Source organism: Protopterus annectens, chromosome 1.part0, assembly GCF_019279795.1.
Source record: "Protopterus annectens isolate FY-2018-M chromosome 1.part0, PAN1.0, whole genome shotgun sequence".
Taxonomy (NCBI): Eukaryota; Metazoa; Chordata; order Ceratodontiformes; family Protopteridae; genus Protopterus; species Protopterus annectens.
Window position 1 is genome coordinate 158,467,977 of NC_056725.1, and position 14,422 is coordinate 158,482,398.

Sequence of the window (14,422 nt, forward strand, 5' to 3'; positions counted from 1 at the left end):
TTTTGACAACATTAAAATCTCCCTGAATTTGCCTGTAAAGTAAGAATTTTGAGCAATGTTCACATTTGAAGATCATACCGAGAAGCTTAAACCTACTGATGCCCTAATGAATTCTTCTTAAGGGATGAGGTATCAAGCCTCTGAAGAGAAGTCCTCTGAATGAGCCTTCCAGTGTGTATAGTACTAGCAGTAGAAACCAAACTTTGTAGGGCCAAGTGTGGGTGACTAGTATAACTTTCAAACTGAAGATTTGTGCATCCTGCACTGTTTTGAGAATCAATGATATGGACGTGTACAGCAGACCCTGATGTCACAATTCTATTGGGATATTACTCCCTCTGATGACGGCATCTGGGATAAGGGAAAAGGTCTTGAACTTTGCATATGATGGTGAAACAAACTGGTCTCATACTACTTAGGCGTGTCTAAAAAAAATTATTTTCAATGCGGCTTGCTTGAGTGATCACTCATGGGCTCACACCATCCAGCTCCGCCCCAGGGATGTGAATCACCCCTAGGAATAGATCACAGGCCACTGCCAACCCTAGAATAAGATGGCTTCTCTACAAAGGGAAAATGACCAAGTCTCCCTTTTCTGCTGATGTAACGAATCACAGACAGGTTGCCCATGTGGATGGCACTGATTCTTTCTGTAATAACTTCTGGAAGGCTTGCAAGTAAAGGTAAACAGTTTGGAGCTCCAGCACACTGATATCCAATTCAGATTCTTATAGATTCATAGGTTCAAAGGAGATTGCAAGGCTAACAGGCCAAAAGCCCTTACAATCCTAGCCATACTTAACCAGAGTTTCCCAATTTTTAATGGTTAGGAAAACAAAGTTAACAGATGTATGAGCTTATGCTATGATATCTAATACTGACATCTTCTGTCCATGATGGACATGGGTGCCAGTCCAGGAGTAACTTTATCATACCCATCCACTGGCCTTGTTCCAGAGAAGGGGTGGTCTCAGAGATGTAGCTCTCTCTCCAACATGATTTATTTATGTTAGAGGCTAGGTTAAGATACCTGGAACGAGTTATTCTCTTGCAGTTTGATTTACGAATGTTTCCATCAGGGCCAGGTTGGAGACTGCCCTGTAGGCCAGACACAGATCGCCTCTTAGTAGTCTGAAGGAGACAGAATACAGTTATAGGGCTTTCAATCTTTCAGTGCAGGGCTTGTTTTTTATCCCTTGCATCTTCCTTGTGAGAAACCTCTGGGGCTGCTCTAGCTGTTGCAGATATCTGGTGAGGTACATGCAAAAGGGTGCACTGTACTCAATTACTGGTCTGATGAGGGCCGAGTGCAATGGAATTATAATGTCCTTTGATCTGAATGCTCTGCCCTTACATATGAGTTTTGCCACATAGGACTTTTTCACCACTGTGGATACATAGTGGTTGAAGTTCAAATTACTATCGACCTGAGTAGCCAAATCACATACCACTTGGTCTGCTCTTAGGGAGATGCTGGCTATACCGTAATTAGCCGGAGTATTTGCTTTTCCAGAGGGAATAATTATACATTTTTTTGCATTTAGTTTCAATCCATGGCTATGGCACCAATCATTTGTCTGCATTAATCCTTTCTGCAGTATTAGTATCATTTGGGGATTCAATGATTGCTCCCTGTTTGCAGTCATCCACAAACTTGGTCTGCCAAAGGCCATCTACTTTTGTCTTGCCTTTTGAGAAATAAATACCGAACAGGAGAGGGCCTAGTACAGAACCATGTGGTATGCCGCTGTTGACTGGTCTCTTGCTAGTGTTGAATTCAGCCACTTTGACAGTATGTGCCCTGTTGGTGAGCCATCTGGCTACCCACCTGGTGATATACAGGTTTTATGTCCAGCTGACAGAGTTTCTCTATAATACCTGAGTGATGAAGTGTCTGGAAGAAAAAAAACAAGCCAAGCTAGAGTTTTCACTGTGTGATACCTTAAGCCTCCTGTAATAGAGGCCAGTGGAATATATGCAAATGACCCTTTAAGGACATCAAGTGTTTCAACTATATGGCTTTTGAATGTTCATGACTTTTTACTTTTTCTTTTTAAATCTTTGTGGATACATTCAAGCCAATAAAGCCAAACCACACTAGTTGTGGACATGCAAGTTCTGGGCTTCTTATCATCTTGCCAGATTTTTGATTTTACCTTGCTCCTGCAAGGTTTTGAATACACTAACTGCCTCTGGTCCATGCAAAAGGTCCCTGTCAAGGGGGAAATCTAGGCGTTTAACCTTGAAATCGTCTGGCAGGGACTGGGTAAGTAACAAGGCATGTATCTGAATGACAAAATCAGTAGCAGCTTCTCTGGATAAGGCCTCAACAGCATCACAGCTGCAGTTTGTACTAGGTCTATCCACATGAGTGGCCTGATTTATGAAGAATGAAATCTGTTTGGCATCTATGTCTGCCATGTCAGCTACAGCCTTGTTAAGATTATTCAGGATAGACTGGTCAGCTTTTTCTGATAATCAATGGCCTGAAGGCCAGGGTAGAAGTGGTAAAGACCTTTCTCCCCCACCTATCCGTAGCCCTGCTGTCCTTGTCTGATCGTAGGGCATAAGAATTTGCCAGTAGCTTAGGTTTGTCACAGGCTAGGGAAACAGCTGAAGGGTCAGCTACAGGAGTCTTAAAAAGAAACTTAAGATCATCTGGAACCTCATAAAATCAGTCTGGCATTTCGTATGCTAGGGGCTGAGAGTCAGGAGCTGTGGACATGGATGTGAAGGTGTCATAAAAGGCCTCCAGGAATGGAAGGGCAAGGAAAGGGTCCAGAGTGTTCATTTCTAAAAGATGTGCATCAGAGATTTGTTTAGACTTGCACTCGGTATGTTTTATCATATTTGTAATAGTCTCCCTAAAGGAAGTCTCTTCCACAGGGAAATCAGAAGGCACCTGGCCATGAGAGTGAGCTTGAGAGGAGTAAGCTAGGGAATGATCATCAGATTCTTAGGTCTCCTTCTCCTCAGAAGATTCCACAGTAACCTTCTGTAGAGTGGGTGGATGAGATAAAAATAAAGGTGGTTTAAGAACAATAATGGCCTTGAACAGGCCCTGAGAAAAGTCCATCCCCTCCTCCCTAGAAGGGGGAGGAGAGGAAACGTGCTTGTCTTTTCTCACTTTTTCTTTCAGGTGACATCTGCCTGAACCAACAACAAAGGCTCTGACTCACGAATTACTTAAATCAGTTTTCTAGGGATCTCTTCCCATACTAAAACTTGGGGGGGGGGGTGTCTTTTGGTCTCTCTGAGATAATGATGTGCAATTGCCCCTTCTCAGTTGCAGTAGCTGTCTCTTTATATGTATGACCATCCAACACAATATCCGCCTTCAACTGGGCCATGGATAGAGGGTGCCTGAGGTAGAATCAGACATACTGCAGGTTCTGCAACCTCTGCAGGTATGACAGAATCAACAGGGCAGACTGGGTCTCAGGCCTAGGCCTTTGAAGGTTTTTCTTAGAATCTGAAGGTACATCAAGTGCTGAAGGCTCCAACATCTTAGATGGGATCAAATGATTCGAGTTACTGGGTCTTGAAGAATGTGTTAAATGACAAATGGCAATGTAATGTTTTGGGTGCAAAGGACTGGCAATTTGTAATCATGTCCTGCATTTACGCAGAAAAGACACTGGGTATGGAGATCTTTGTACTTTATCTGCCCACTGCAAGTGCACTCTCATTTACGTCTTCTAGCTGACAGCTAACAAAATCATAGCAAAACAATTTAAACAAGGAAAGAAGGTTCCCAAACAGGGCACATATCTGAATTCAAGAAAGCTGATGGTATATAAAAGACAATGTGAAGATCAGACAGATGGGTGTGAAAACTGCATTCAGGCTTGTAGTGAGATAGTTTAAAGATTTATGCTCATACATCCACCTATGCACCCCTATGCTTGCGAACTGAGGTTATACGTTGGGCGTAGGGGAATGTTTACCCTTTGGTACTCTGGCCAGATATCAGAGGCAAAAATCCATCTGTTTGAAATACTGCAACAGTGATTTCAGTCACATTATCTTTTGATTTCCTTTAGGCTATGGGGACAACCTGCCACAGTATGTGCCTGAGAGAAGAATGCACATGCAGTGTTGTGGAGTCTAGTTCTTGAGCTAATGAGTTAGTGTGCCTTATGAACAGTGTCTCTTTTCATGAAGTCTGGCTGCAAAAAGAGTAAATGTTTGGTTATGAAGTTGTTCATAACAGCTGGAATCCTAACAGTAGGTTAGATCTTTGTTTCATGGGTAGCCATTTGGCCAATATGGAGGGGTAAGTTTGTAATGAACTGGCAGATGCTGTTGGAGATTGTACTGAGTACGGTGGTGGTTTTCTTGGAGGCAGATGTGAAAAGAGCCAGTCTATATTCTAGCCGAGAAAGAACTCCTTTCACGATGGCTGCTCTGGCTAGCCATGACAAAAAAAGGAATTTCTTTTCACCCAGAACAGGAGGGGGTTTATTTTTGCTCTCATTCTGTCTATATGGAAATGGAAGTTTAGAGACTAATCAAGCCATAACCCTAGGTAACTGAAGATGGAGGTTGTTTCTATGGAATGGTTGTGTAAGTTAAAAATAGAGTCTGGTGCTTGTAGAATTTTCTGTGAAGTCTCACAAATGACAGTTTTGGTGTTGGATGGGTTATGCAGTAATTTATGGTTTCTGAGTCAATGATACAGTTCATGGAAAACTGAATGGAGTTGGGATTGAACTTTGGTGTGAGAATGGCTTGACCAGTAAAAGACCCAGTTGACTGAAGACAGGGGCAGCTGGTGACTTCAAATCAAAGACGGGCTGCAGGAGACAGCTGAATGGGTGGAGAAAAGTAGAAAAGGGCAGAACTATGTTACAGTGGGAGCAACCCTGACCATACTTACCAATTTACATTTAAACATAGCCACAATCTCCATTGACAACCCCACCCACAGTTTCTGTTTTGGTCTTGCGAGGTTAAAAACAAAAACAAGAAAGACGACACTGTCATTAAGGTAAGTATTCTTTTTTGACATAAACAATACTCAGAGTTCAGAGCTTGTGGTTAATCTTACTTCACTGAAATGCACATTACTCTTGCAAAGCAGGCCAGAACTGCAGTCATTCCATTCGCATATAGATATTGCCCTCCATCAGAACTGCCTACCCAGAGTATCTGCTTTGAACCTACAAAGCTCAAAATAATGAAAATAAAAGACCATGGTTACATTAGCGTATTTCTTTCACATGACGTAGCCAAGAACTTGCATGTGATCTTACTTAAATTCACCCACACACACTTTACTCATGCAAGCATAGAGTTTGTTTCAACAACAAAATATTGACAAACCATCCTAATTTATCTTGACTAATCCTGCAAAAAGATATTAGGTTAACAAAACAAAAAAAAAGGGTCATCCAGAAACGCCCCCCCCCCCCAGAACACACTGCAGACCTAGTATCTCTCAGACTCCTGCCAGGATATTATATTAAAAAAAAAAAAAAAAAAAAAAATCAACAGATGCAAGTTGACAGCCATTATTAGCACCCCAAGTGACGCAGACATCCTACAGAAAGGCCTCACTGAGACCAGTGACTGGAGTTGAAACCATGGCCTTAACCTTAACACCAAAAAATGTGTCGTCATCCCCTTTGATAAAAACTCAGTTCCCACTAATTAGCACATCAATGGGAACTCAATGATCACTGAAGGCGTTAAGAGATCTGGAGATGCAGGTTGACAGCAACTTCTCCTTCGACCACCACATTGCCACTGTGGTCAGAAAGTCATCCTATGTGGCACATCTCATTACCAAGGGTTTTGCATCCTGGAAGAAAGAGGTCATTGTCTCTCTCTACTCTTCCCTCATTAGACCAATCATCGAATATAAGACCCAATTGGCATGTACCTGACTAGACACCTGCAACAGCTGGGAAGTACTTCACGAAGAGGATCCTAGGCATTAAACAAATGTCCTACATGGACAGACTCAAAAGACTTCAGCTATTCACGGTCTTATATCGCCTGCTTAGAGGCAATCTCTGCTTGACTTAAAAAGCTAACCCAGCTCTGTTAGAAATGCTACATATAAAGAAATCCCAATCCTTCCACACCACACACTCCAGAGACCTCAATCTCAATACCACAATTAACAGAACATGCTGGAAGGACAGATGCCTCACCCAAAGACTGCTCATGCTCTGGAATAGACTTCCCATACATGTCAAGCAGAGCCCTCTTAAAGAGAAATCTTGATGAGTGGATGGGTAATAGAAAGTTCACCCTTGGAATCACTCCAGTGGCTCTACTTGATAGAGGCACTGGGAACTAATGTCGGGTGGCACAATGCCAGGGCACTTCTATGGGCTAGGCTTGTAAAGGCTCCAGGGCCATTAGCCTAGTACACACCTATGAACAGTTCCCACACCAAAACACATTGTTTTCCTAGTATCTGGTTAACCCTGTCAGAATAGTATATTTAAAAAAAAAAAAAAAAAAAAGTAATCAACAAGCCCCCAAAACACATACACCACCTGCTAGTATCTGGTTGACCATGCTAGGATATTGTTAGAAAATCAGAAACGGCCCCCAAAACAGCCAGCTCACTGTAGGTTCAGCCTTCTACTACTATCTGGTCAGCTCTGCCAGACTACAGGTCCAAGATGTAAGAAACAAAATTTATACAACTCCTGCCATATTTAAAAATCATCTGGTTGATCCTGTCAGGAAATAATTAAATACAAAAATTATCTGGTCGACCCTACCAGGAAAAAAAAAAAAAAAACACTCAGAACTTAACTCATGATTTTTTTGAGAGTTGATTAAAAAACTTATCTTTTCCAAGGAATCCTTTACTTCCGTAACAAGTTATCCAATGATTTTGTGAATTTAAATGATCCACTCAGTTTTTTTTTCATTTCTCTATTGTCTGTCTCTCTTGCTCTCTCCCTCACAAATTAACTGTAACTTAAGGTGCGAGAAGAGAATGAGAGAGCAACAGGACGTATCAACACCCATGTCACATACTCAAATTACATGACATGGCTGCTGACTTAACAGCCCAGTCAGAATCGAATTTACTGCAGTTAAAGCCACAATGACTTCTGGGCATCTTCATTGATGCCTGCAGTCTTCTTAATCTGGACTGTTTTAAAAACAGTCCGGCAGCAATAAAACTTTTTTTTAAAAGCGGAACTCAAGCACGCATGCTCACTGGTCCAAGTTCCATGAATCATCACATCTTCAATATCACACACTAGAATTTGCACTTCATACTGCTACTAGTGTGTAAAAATAACTTTTATTTTCTTTTGACAAAATTGCGGGCTGTAGCCCAGCAGTCTAATACCATGAGCTGCTCCTGTCTGAAGAGAGGATGAGTGGGAGATGGGGGAAAGTCACAAAGAAGTTTGCTAATAAATATGGAGAAGAGGCTGGGCAGAAAGAATGGATCCTTGGGGGTTCACATTTGATAACAGATGCAGATTCTGACTGGGAGGATCCTATTTTAATTCTGAAATGTCGGTTTGAGAGGAAGTTTCTAAACCAGGGAAGGCTGCCTGGGCTGATATGATTTCAATTAGTTTGTTTAGAAAACATTGGTCAATGAGGTCAAATGCCTGTATTAGAGCTATAAATAGGACATCCATAAGGATGCTTTTCAATGTTTTGCAGAATTGCATCAATTAGGGGCCAAGACCAGGCCAGAAACTGCGCTGCTTGGAAGATAGCAGGTGGCACTGCTGGATACAGAGACTTTTTTTCTAGAAGTTTGCCCAAAGTTGGGAGTACGGATATTGTGCAGAAGTGAGTAATATCTTGGCCTTCATGTCTCTTTTTAGCAGTAGACATTCAGACTGGATTGCTTATAAGTGAAGATCTTTCTGGAGGAAGAGTTGTAAAGCACAGAATGTGGCCAGAAACAATCATGTTTAGAGACTACTGATCCCCTATGATGGTTCTTTCAAGACACAGCAAACCTGTAAATCACCTTAACGCAAGCAATCTAAGAATGAAGTCAAAAATGGGGCAGGGCCACTAGGGAAACTGCTAACCATGGTGATATAAACAGCACTGGGAGTGGCAAGACTGTAGGATGCTTGAAAGATGCCCTCAGATGCCAGGAAAGCTTCTTCCAATTTTGGGGTTGGCTAAGTCAAGCAGAGAAATAGGTGGAAGTAGCAAGAGGTTTTAAATATAGACTCTCCACAGAGGAGAAGACCAAATTTCATCCTTAGGTCATCAACCAGGTTTTCAACAGGCTATCTGTAAACCATATTCCTCCAAAATACCTGGCGCCCAAAATCCTGTTGCTGATCTCCTCCATGGAAAAAACACCATCTTGCAAAGGTCACACAATTCTGCGAAGGCAAACATCTGAGCTAATAGCTTTAGAAAAAGTGACCTTGCAGTCAGTCAAAATTACAACAGGATATATGTTCTCTTACAGTGGGGGTATATTGTCATGCAGGTCATTCCTGAGCTCAGATTCAGGGAGGTCATCAAGGTTCTCAGTATTTACTTTACCGCACAGACCTGGAAAATGCAATAGTTAAGATGTTCAGCTGATGGCCTAAATTCCAGCATCACAGAAAGACGTCTTGGTACAGCTGTCCAAAGCTCTAACCATCCAGACTCTGACAGCAAGCAGTTAAAATGCTGTGGTCACTGGAACCTATGCTGAGCTAAATAAAGCAGGAAGGAGTCAGCACTGGGTTAATTATTTATTTTACTTGTCATTTGTTAACTGGGTTGGTCCAGCTGTGCCAAAGGCCCGTTTTCAGTGGAGACCCGTGGAGAAAAGCTAAAACACAATTACAAAACATTGACATGTATAAATTCAAAAAAAAAAAAAAAAGAAAGAAAATTACACAGTTACATCATACATTCATAAAGCAGGAAAACTTACATAATTATACTGTAGTAGATATTTACAATAACACAAGTTGCAATGAAAAGTATATACAAAAATTTAAAAAAATGTTGAGTGGACATCTTAGGAAAGTTTACACATAGAGAAAAAGAAACCAACAAAAAAATACAGAGTTAAGTTCTTGTTAGTTGCTCATTTTATTACAGAAAACAGATCTAGACGGATAGTGAAATGTGTTAGTGCAGCTGTTAACAGAGTAAAGGGATTAGAAGGCTGAAAGATTTGGGGTAGAGACGAGTATAGAGAGAGGGGAAGTAGTAGGCTGATATATTTTGAGTAAAGAGGGGAATTGGGAGGGGGAGGGATGGTCCTGGAATGGACAGGAGATAGAATTAAGAAGGTAGCTTTTAAGTTCAGTTCTGAAGAAGGTTGTACATCTAATGCTGCAAATATTAGGTCGATGATTGTTCCAGGCTTGGGACACTGTTTTTATATAGAAGTTTACCAATGTTTTGTTGGTTTTATAAATATTAAGGAGGTGTTGATCAGATATGTGTAGAGTTCGAGAGGGGGTGTAGGGGGATATGAGAGAGGACAGAGATGAACAGGCCAGCTTAGCTGGCTTGCTACTGAGGTAGTGGTTTGTAAAGGGATTTTTTTTTTGATCAACAGAACAACATCTGCAAAATAGGCACATCATTGTAAAGGGAATTGTTCTATTTTGGGGTTGACAGAACAAAGTCAAGTTACTTCCAGATTACTGTAATAACATCCCTTGGTGGTGGGGGGGGGGGGGGGTCATCTGGTGCCTCAAGTTTTTTTTTCACCAGAAACTATACCAGAAGATATTGAGGAGGAATTGATGAGGCCAGTCACATCAGAATCTGGTCCTCATAAAAATAAGGGTATCTCCAAATGCAAAAATATGGATAGGGAAAATATTCATTAACCCTGTCTATCCTAGAGACAACAGGCCTTGAGATGCCCTGAATCCTCACAGAATCCTAAATGAGAGAATACATGGCAACTCACCCACAATGCCTGCAGATTTGTAGACATGCGGACAGACTCGTGCTAGATATCTGGGATCCAGAGGTAGGTAAAGGCAGCACACAGAGGAAGAGGCTTGTACTAGGCTTGGTGTGGTTTTCACAATGAGCTTCCTAATCATGTACTCCTACATATGTAACTCAAGCTCCCACTAGATGTCAAATACTTAACTGGAGTATAGACCCCGAGACGTTAGCCCTAGTCTTGGTGGAACCCTCTAACATGGGCATGGGAGGGCAGATTATGAGGAAGAGGGGTCCTAGTACAGAGTATCCTTGCCTTGTGACCTGATGACTCAAGAAACAAATATTTGATATCAGGTTGGCTACTTACATTTTCCAGCTGATCATTACACACAGAGCAGTAATTTAGGGCACCTCAACCACCACAAGAGAGGGAGATGGAGGCGACATCTCTTCCAGTGCAAAGGTCATTAACTGAGAGTGAAGACTAGTTCAGGCTCGAGGCACAGCTAGTTAAGTGTAATCTCATCACCTGAAGGGATTGTGGTAATGGGTGTTTATTGGACTTGCTTTCACAGATGTTCAGTATTACAAAGGGTAGCTCACTGCTTGTCCTATTGACAATACTTTAACGTATACCTGGGACAGCAATAAAACCCCTTAGGCCAGTCTATGTCTAAAGAATTATCAAACAGCTCTATCTACACCTAAGTGGGCTAGTAAAGCCTCTCACGTTTTAATCTAGCAGGTGGGTTAGACCTTGGACACATGGAGCAGTTATCAGTACTAGTGTGGGGTTTTCCAAGTAACTTGATGAACACAGAGAAACTTATTACAACATTTAGTCATGGAAACAATGGACTTTTTCACGTTCAGTAAAGCTCAAGATTCAAACTGTGCAACTGGCAAAAGTAGCTGTCCAGTTCTGAGGACAGGCAGATTTATGTGGCTTAAGTCTTAAATCACAAAGTGCGACAGGCGGGCATATGGATTTTTCTGAAAAAGTACTGAATTTGGATTACAGAACTACTATCCCACCAAAAAACCTAGCAAGCAAGGTCCTTAACATCACATATTTTTGTTCCCTTCAATACCATAAAAAAAGGAAGTAAAACTCATGACCCTGTTTCAATTAAGTGGCATCCTCTAAGACCCCTTTCAACAGCAGAGTCAGAGTCTATGCAAAGGGTTCTGCTGAGATGCTCATGGTCACTTACTGCAACTCTTTTTGAGGAAGATTTGAGAAATCCAAAATGTTGCAAAGACGACTAGCTGCAGAACCACACTACTCTTTTCTGATGGATCTGCAAATCAGAGTGAATTCAGACACCCTACAATGTTCAAAAACAAACAATCGACACAGCTGATGACTTGGTTGAATTGTGGACTCGGGTATCTGGGAGCTGTTGTTTTTTGTTCCTGTTACCCTACAATGTTCAGTCTCATGCTATAGTAAAGCCTATTGCAGCTGGGTCAGTGGAGTCAACAACCTGAATGTGCTAGTGGCAAAGACACACTATACCCCATTACTCACCAAATAGTGAGGCAGCTTCTTCATATTTATGTGGACTGGCCAGTTATGGAATAAGAAAAAGAAAGTGGAGGAGGAGAGAGTGATGCAGGTGGACCATAAAGGTTTCCCACAGTAACTGCCTTCTTCTTCCTCAAGGAGTCATTAACCAGGTCCTTGATGCTTGACAAACAGCACTACTTCCTTTAAGTTGGGCATCCACAATGCTGTTTGATTGTCAAAGACATGATATCCTGCTCACATACATGTCTAAGCCATAGGCCTTTGTTAATGCTTTAGGAAAATGGAATTATAGTAGAAAAGGGTAGTAGCAGTGGGCAAACTCAAGCAGGTCCTCTTTGAGCCCAGAATAATGGAGATTTGAAAGCTTTTCGAAGGCCTGATCCATTAAAGAAAATTGAACAGTAGAAGGCAACAAGATCAAATGTGTGAGATGAAATACTCTATCTTGCTACACCTGTCCAGAGCACTGAACTTTTTGGTAGGAATTTAACAAAACAACTGAGGTCTCTAGGGCATGAGATGCGCTGGCAATATCACACAGGAACCAGCTTTAGAACGGCTGAAGAAAAATAATTCCATTCAGTTGGAAGACGGTACTCCTTTTTCACAGGTGGTGAAGAAGTAGAGCTAGGGTGCTACTGGGCAACCAAGACAGCACCTGCGATCACAATGCCTTAGGGCTCCTCCTCCTTCCTCAGATACATATTTAAGTTTTTGAGGGGGGGGCTGAGGCCAGTCCACACAAGACTTCATGAGCCTCAAAACCTTTTTAAAGCAGAGATCATCAGGAATAAGCCTGACAGAGGGGAGGACTCTCTGCCCTTAAACACCTTACAGACAGGGGTTACTTGGATTTCAGACTGTTTAAGTCCTAAGAGGGAGGAAGTATCACCATCTTAACTAGCTCTAGGCATGCACTTTCACAGTCTCATACATGGGCAAGTATATAATTGCTAAGTGCTGGACACTGGATAAGAGGGGATCCAGTAACCAAAAGCATCTCCTCTAGGGTGGTGCACAGGAAAGAGAGGCTTTTGCCAGGACTAACACGGCATCAGGCTATTCTCCTAACGGTGTAGTTCCACACCTACCACTCATGCCACCATCACATATCAAAAGTTTGCTTGATGGCTATACCTTGGATTGTGAAGCCAGGTACAGAATGACAAAGCAATACTTCAGCATAACTCAGTAGACCCTTCTGACTCTTGGTGGATTCTCAAAAAGTGGAGTCTTCCTTCCAATGTATCCATACCTAGGTAACTCCAGGGACCACTCCCCAGGATCAGGTCAGCTGGCCTCAAGCTCTAGCTAATGAAATGTGGTCTGATGGATGAGTTATGTCTACATCCAGAAATGTCATCTCAAGATGAAAGCCACAGATGCACTTCCTCCAGACACTCATATTGTCTACTACAAAACTAAACTGGTTTAGGATCAAACTTCTGATCCTGTTGGCATTAGTTGATGTGATAGTGGTAACACAAAGTTGCGCAGAAGATCCTCACACATCAATTTGTGAACAGGAACCTTCAAAAGCTACCATCTAATTCTTACAGAAAGCAGGCTGGATATCTGTTGAAAAAAAAGATGTGCAAGTGGCAGGACAGAGTAGAAAAAAGCAGTTTGAGTCAAGGGGTAGAGGCAGTTTCATACTGTGTGAGATCACAGTCAATGCTGGCACAAACATCATACACACACAGCTCAAACAATGAAGCTTTCAAGAAAAACGTATAGAACCGTATTAAGCAGAGGTGCCAAAGTTACAAAAACTAAGTTCAAGAAAGCTTATCATTATACCAACCTCAATATTATATTCCATTGTAGTAAAAAAGAATTAAACAACTAAATGACATACAACTAAAATAATGCAACTGTAACTCTAAAGATGTGAATACAACAGCATAATGCAGGGGTCTGCCATCTGTGGCTCTGGAGCCAAATGCGGCTCTTCCACCCCTCTGCAGTGGCACTCTGTAGCTTGGAAAAATAATGGCCATTCTGACACACGACACACACACTGAGATCGATCAAGTTATGGATTTAAATATTGCTATTATAAACTTAGAAACTTGCTAGAATAACATGCTTTGATTTACTATACATTACACACATACGGAGAGCGATCAAGCAATTCCTTGGCAGCATCAGCATCTCCTAAAGGTTTCCGTACCTCTCCACCATACCTCTAATCAATTGTACAGATTTTCGCAGAATGTCCTGATTTTTGCCTCATATTTTTGGTATGTTTCTCATAAAATTTGGTTTTCTGGCATATCACTGGTAAATTATTTAGGGCTGAGGTCAGAAAATATCGACAGACGTTTGAGCTTCAGACTTCATACCCTTCAGAAAATTCATGCTAATGCAAAATCTGTTCCACCAACTTTTTCATTTTGTAAGAGCAATATTTAAAAAGTGTCCCCATTTTCGAGCCTTTGTCCAGATTTCTTGCTCTAAGAGTATGAAAGGTATGACACACACACACAGCAACCGGGCGATCCCAATAAAAATCTCAACAAAAGAACAAAAATAGGGACAGATTTTAAATACTGTTCTTATAAGCTTAGTTCTGTTATATATAGTAAAACAACTATGTATAAAACTTAGTGTGCTATGTTATCTTCATTTTATGGGTCAAATACGTTTTGTGGCTCCAGTTGAATTTTATTTGGTAGGAGGAAGGCCAAAATGGCTCTTTTGATAGTAAAGGTTGCAGACCCCTGGTATAATGCATCACAACACCTCTGATGGAAAGGCAATTTACAAAAGAACAATGGGAAAAAAATTGGGAAGGCTCCCATGTATACAACAAAGTTTGGAAGGTTTAGGATTTTTACACAGAAGTGTTTGCACAGATATTTTTATACTCCACAGCAGAATTCAAAGGATTCTTCCAAAGGCAACAATTGCTGGAAGTGTGATGAAAACAGAGAGACAGAGAAAGAGATGTAATAGGGAACACGTTTTTTGTAATGTAACGTGCTGTCAAATTTTTAAAAATTCTCAACTGAGTACTTTGATAGA

At 41.4% G+C, this 14,422-nt stretch overlaps 1 protein-coding gene across 1 annotated transcript in view; it reads right to left on the minus strand.

Annotated features, from left to right (window-relative positions):
* LOC122787719 (WD repeat-containing protein 62-like) overlaps positions 1-14,422 on the minus strand; it is a 1,689,893-nt gene that overhangs the window by 192,055 nt on the left and 1,483,416 nt on the right. The gene's annotated exons all lie outside the window — the stretch shown is intronic.